General features: G+C 30.4%; 1 long non-coding RNA gene across 1 annotated transcript; it reads left to right on the top strand.

Annotated features, from left to right (window-relative positions):
- Window positions 1–2,886: 2,886 nt before the first annotated feature.
- On the top strand, window positions 2,887–5,027 carry LOC120080992 (uncharacterized). The gene is made up of 3 exons (XR_016530945.1): window positions 2,887–3,637; window positions 3,726–3,798; window positions 4,787–5,027. It is a non-coding gene; the product is annotated as an uncharacterized LOC120080992 (long non-coding RNA).
- Window positions 5,028–6,376: the final 1,349 nt, after the last annotated feature.

Raw genomic sequence — 6,376 nt, 5'->3', positions numbered from 1 at the left:
TGAAGACACCACCTATTTGTGCAAATGGTGGAATTTTGTGTTGTCCTAAATTTAGATGTAGGATAAACCCACTGAGAAGAAGAAATTGATTTAAAAATAAAATTTTCATTTATTATCAATTTTCAAATTTTAATTCAAATTTCTAAAACATAAATTAAATCAAAATTGAATTTTTCCCCCTGAATTTTCATAAAATTCAAATATCCAATTTTAAATAATATTAATTGAAATAATTAATTTTTATATAAAATTAATTTAAATAATTAATTAAACAATTTAATTAATTTAAAATAATTTAATATCCAACATTATATTAAATGTTATCTTTATAGCTATTTAACTTAAATTTTGTGATCTTTAATTAGACTCTATAAAAGTAATGTTGTTATTAAATATTAATTATTAGTTATTGATATAATCCAACTATGTTAGCTTATTTATGTATTTTTTAGTACTTCTGTTTTGTAATTAAGTTAAATTATTTAATTTTTAATAGAAATTATAATTAATGATCTAGCTTAAATATATTAAATAATACAAATTTTAATTTATGATTACATTAAATATTTATGCTCTTACATTTAATTAATTATTAGATTCAATTCACATGAAAAAAATTGTATCAGACAAAATCAATTAGGATGATATTGATGGATATGGATGACATTGAATATACTAATTAACATCATATTTATATTCAATAAAGTGTACTCTACAATCTAATAGTTTTTTTATATTTAAAAGCACTATTACATTGATGTTTGGAGGTTGAATCCTCTACTCATGCAATAACATACCATTAATATTATGTTATATTATAATTTTTATTGAACGCTAATCTATTTTAAACTTCTCTTTAGTAAAAAAAATACGATAATACATACACTAAATATAAGAATGATTAATTTAAAGATTTATTGAAAGAACAAAGATTAAAATTGAACATTTATAGTACATAAAGTATAAGACCATAAAATAGTACTTTACCCTTAACTCTTATTATTAGTATTTTATGCTTATAACATTCTTTTGGCAAACGAGAAAATACACATAATAGCTTGCTGGATCAAACAAATATTGAGCGGTAAATAAATGATAAACATCATACTTGAATGATCAAAAGCACTCGGTAAGTGTTTGATAAAAATTAGATATTAAATTATTGTAAATTGCATAATCTATTTTTTTTAAAAATATAATAAGGGAAGATTGTATTCGAATTAAAGACTTCATGACCCATAATATATATAGATGTGATTTGAGCTACACTCTGTGTTTGACAGTAAATTTCATAGTTGTAGGATCAAACTCTGCCCTGCTTTTGAGATTCTCTCTTTAATGATATGTATTAATAATTTACCTTTCAATTAAAATAGCCAACTAAAGGCGAACTAATGTTCCCATTTATGTATAAGTTCAAAAGTACCTTGAGGAATATTTAATAAATAAATGCCATCATCTCGGCCATACCACATGCAGACCCTAAAATTGCATCGAGAACCCAACCACTCTCCTTTTTCTCTCCAAAACACTTCAAATGTTTGGTAAAGGTTTGTTGAAGTACTTAAAGTGCACCAAAAGAGCGTTGTAGACCATGCATTTTCCTTAAATTGCCATTCATAGGGTTTCCCAACTTCTACTATATGGTATCCCAAATCGTCATCTTTGGATTTACAATGTGCGAATAGTTTCTGATTTGAACTTAATTGGTTCAGAATTACTACTGACCATTTACTGAATGGCCGTGGGTATTTTGAACTCTTTGACAAAGCTGAACATGGTGGCATTATTGATCCTGCAATTGTTAAAATCAAAACAAGTGATGAAAGCATTAAGTTGTATAAGAAACAATAACACATGTCTTCTCTCTTTAGTTTTAAAGTTTTTCTTTTCTTGATATGATAGGCTATGATTTGAGAAAGATCCAATTTATAATTGAATTATCTTAGTCACCATTAATGAGGTTACTCTTTTTGGCATTTTTTGTTGGATTCTTTTAACATCTATTTTTTTTTTTTTTTTTTTTTTTGAAGATTTCATTGTAATTTAATATAGGTTTAATAACGATTTTGGTTTTTATTTTTGAATTCCTTATTTCTTTCTCTTCCATTTTTCAATTATAATATTTTCATACTTTTAAAACAAACACTTGAAATTATAGGACAATTGTAAAATAAAAACAAAGTTAAATCTAGTTAGGTTTTTCAAAATATAAATAGAAAGTCAATAACAAAATATAGAAGTTTAGAAATAGAAATAATGTTTACGGACTGATCAAAAGAATAAAAAATCCAAAACGAAAATCTAAATCAAAATGGTTATCAAATAGTGTTTAAGTTTGTGGTTTTTGGTTTTATAAATGAAGCTTATAAACACTAATTCTATTCACTAGTTTTTGTATTTTGCTCTTTAATTTCTTCTACTTTTTTAAAAAATCGAGTTAATTTAAAAATTAAAAGAGGTAGTTTTCAAAAACTTGTTCTTACTTTTAAATTTGAATAGCAGTTCACATATTTATTTAAGAAAGGTGAAAACTATAATTGAAAATTTGGATGGATGAAAACGAATGAAAATTTTAAAAATATAAAATTAAACTAAAAATAAAATCATGAATAAAGAGCCTTTGTTTGATTGTATGTTACACTAATATAGTTTAGTTGTTCTAGCATGTTGTTTAACTAAAAAAAAATGTTTGTTTTCAAATTATTGTCTCAATAGTAAAATTATAATAGTTCTTTAAACTTTTGCACGATTTTTATATCAAAACTCACAAGAGTTTTGTTTTTATATTTTTTTCTTACCGTTTTTAGTATTTACACATACTTTTATATCAAAAAAAAAATCCTCCATATTATGTAATATCTTTCTAACACCCATAAGAGAGTTAGTCACCTTCCTAATTAAATAAAATATATTTCTTAAATTGGTATCATTAATTACCTACTTTGCATGAAGTTATGCATTTCATAAAGATATGAACCTTGTTTTATAAAATATAATAGAAATATCTTAAGTCGAATTACAATTATTACATTTCTTAAATTAATTGTATATATCTAGAATTGATGTACAACGAATTTCCTTTTTGGATATCTAGAATTGCAGGAATTAATTGTTTTTGGAAAAAGGAAATGGATTAAATAGTATAAAGTAGGTTAAGGAAAGGATTTAATTTGAAATATACTATTTTCCTTTTTTATTATTATGATGATTATTATTATTATTAGTTTTTTTAAAATAAAAAGGGCACAGCCGCCTCGCTCGTCCGCTACCAGCCACGAATCCCAACCGCTCGCATCTCTTTCCCTCTCGGCAAACCTCTCCCTTCGCTCCCGTCTCGCCAACCGGCCAAGCCGCGCCACCTCCGATCGACGCCTCAGACCTAGCCGCGCGCGTGCTAATCGTTCTCGTGCACCGCTGTGTCTCCCCAAAGTTGTCCGTGTCGGATCTGGCGATTTGACCGCACTTCTTCCCTTGCCCTTCGCTCATGAAGGTTCTCACCAACCGGTCAAGTCACGTCGCCTCCAATCGATGTCTCAGATCCAGATCCCCCGCGTCCGCCACCCTAGCCGCTTCGCTACCGGCTGTCGTCGCCCTGCCATGTCGGGTTCGTTTGGACTTCGTCAGATCTATTGGGGTAAGGCTGTGTCGGTTCGTTTCGTTCTCTTGGCCATTAATATTGTGTTTCAGTGTTATGACTCGTCGTTATTGAATTTTGTTTCAAGCTTAAGTCTTCAGGGAGTTTGGAAGTCAAAGGAGGCACCGTCGTGGAAGGTGGAAGTGTTTTTCTTTCTTTGAGTAAGTTCTTGATAGTTTGGACTCGGACCTGAAGTCTTACAATTATGGCTTCAACTGAAATTTGAGAGTTGTTTTGTTGTTAGGACCGCTACTTTGGATTGCGGTCATAGTTTGGTGGTCTAAAATTTTTATCTATAGATTATCGACTCGAGATAAGTAATCTTATCACTGGAACTGCCCACGGGCCAGGATCTAGTTGTATGCTAGCATGATAAGTGTATGTTATGGTAAATGTTAGCATGTTGATTGACAGTATGACTTGAATCAAAGTATGTTCTGGCACAAATTCTGATTTTTTTACATACGTACCTAAGTGCTTGATCGTTAGTATGTGATAGTATGTGTTTTCATATGTCGATGTCTGATCTGCTGGCGTTGAGGCATACTTGTATGTTGTGGCTTTATGATATAAGTTATACATGGATGATGTATAATATGTTGTTAAGAATTATGGGTATGTGATGAAGCCATGGTATTAAGGATTTTTATGTATGCTTTAGAACCGTACAATGTTGAATCTTAGCACGTTAACACTGTGTGAATATCCTCATTGATTAGTTAGATGCTCACCAGTTTGTGTTTCCTTCAGGATTCACCAGTTTTTGTTTCCTTCGGGATTCACCAGTTTTGTGTTTTCTTCGTGATTCACCAGTTTGTGTTTCCTTCGGATTCACCAGTTTGTGTTTCCTTCGGGATTCACCAGTTTTGTGTTTCCCTCGGGATTCACCAGTTTTGTGTTTCCCTCGGGATTCACCAGTTTTTTGTTTCCTTCGGGATCCACCAGTTTTGTGTTTTGTGTCTCCTTCGGGATTCACCAGTTTTATGGGCATACTTAATTATAATAGGACAGGACTCAGTCTCTTATATGTTACGTGTATTTATGTGCCATAGGTGGGTATGTAGAGGACATAGATGCCTAGCCTGACCCCAGTGGTGGGTTTACTTACTGAGTATTTCATACTCATTCTTTCTTATGTTGATGTTTCAGGTAAGGGTAGAGATGCACCGGCGATGGCGCAACGGAATTCATGATCGAGCCACTGGGACTAGTTTTCACACTTCCGCATCATGAGATTTAGAGTTCTTTTCATGTTTGCCTTAATATTTAGTTTTAATGTTTGAAACTTATTATTAAGAATTCTTTTTCATATGTACTTATTAACCTTTATGATTTATGAGTATCCTATTATTGTTTTTAACAATTGCATTTAATAAATGTCTTTTGAACTTCTCTTGTTTTTAATTAGCATTTATTTCAAATAACTGAGCGTCGTTTTAAATTCTTTGCATGCATTTATTTTAGTAACGGCCTTACCTAGGTCCTAGGGGGTCGAGTCGTTACATACTCTTTAGGAATCCATGTGCCTTCACAATCAACTCGTACATATGTCGAAGTGTTCTCATCCAAATTTATTCTAGATTCAATATCTAACATAGCTTTAGGAATTCCTTGACAAGCAGTATCTCCAAGTTCATCGTCATTGTATTGATCCTCAAAATTTCTTTGTGGTGGAGTAAGAACAATAGACCATCGACCATCATTTGGATCCTCAACATAAAATACTTATCTTGCTTGGGATGCTAGTATGAAAGAATCATTCTTGTGGTCTATTCTATTTAAGTCAACTAACACAAAACCAAGCTCATCAATTTTGATGCCACCACTATTCTCAATCTAATCACATTTAAAAATTGCAACCTTAAATGTCTTATAATTTAGTTCCCAAATCTCTTGTATCACCCCATAAAAGGACATGTCTCCAATTATAGGATTTTTATCTATTGAGTTAGATACTGACATTGTTTTTGCAATTAAACTAACCCCACTATTTTGTACACTTTTAATTTTGTCATATGACTTTGTGTGATAATGATATTCATTAAAAACATAGCTATTATATATAGCCACAATTGGATGGGGATCATGGGTAATCCACATAGTTCAAACCTTTCATTTGCATTACCTAAATTTTGATGAGAAACATCTACATGTTCATTATGTGTTTTATCTGTTCTCCTAGGTTTAAAAAAGTAAAAATCTGGGTTTTCTCCGTCATATATCCACCTATTATAGGTGAACCATTCCATATGTTTATAAATTAATCACATTCGAAATCATGAGGCTATTTCATTATCACATTTTGACACCTTTTACATGGGCAATGTGTAAACCCTCTCTATCTACATGTTTTTTTGTCAAACTAATAAATGATCTTATCCCATCAGTATATTCTTTGCATAATCTATTTCAAAAATGTATCTAACTTTTATCCATAATTTATCCGATTAAAATATACATCAAATGAAAACTTATCATAAATGTAAATATCCCATGAAAAAAAATCAAATTGCATATCAAATTTTTATCATGCTAATAAAACATCTCCAGATGAGTTTGAATCACATAAATACAATATCTAAATCACCATTTAACTCTTTCGAAAATTAAAGAGCAGGAATGCTAATAAATTACTTCAAGAAACTTAACCCAGAAGAAAATCAACCTACGAACAAAATCTCTAAACAAAAGAAATGAAGCTATGTGAATGATTAATAGTAAAGTCCAGCCATGAGAATA

Source organism: Benincasa hispida, chromosome 7, assembly GCF_027475165.1.
Source record: "Benincasa hispida cultivar pf3 chromosome 7, pf3_genome.v1.1, whole genome shotgun sequence".
NCBI classification, from domain to species: Eukaryota; Viridiplantae; Streptophyta; class Magnoliopsida; order Cucurbitales; family Cucurbitaceae; genus Benincasa; species Benincasa hispida.
Note: the sequence above shows the minus strand (reverse complement) of the source record. Positions and strands in the feature narration are given on the sequence as shown.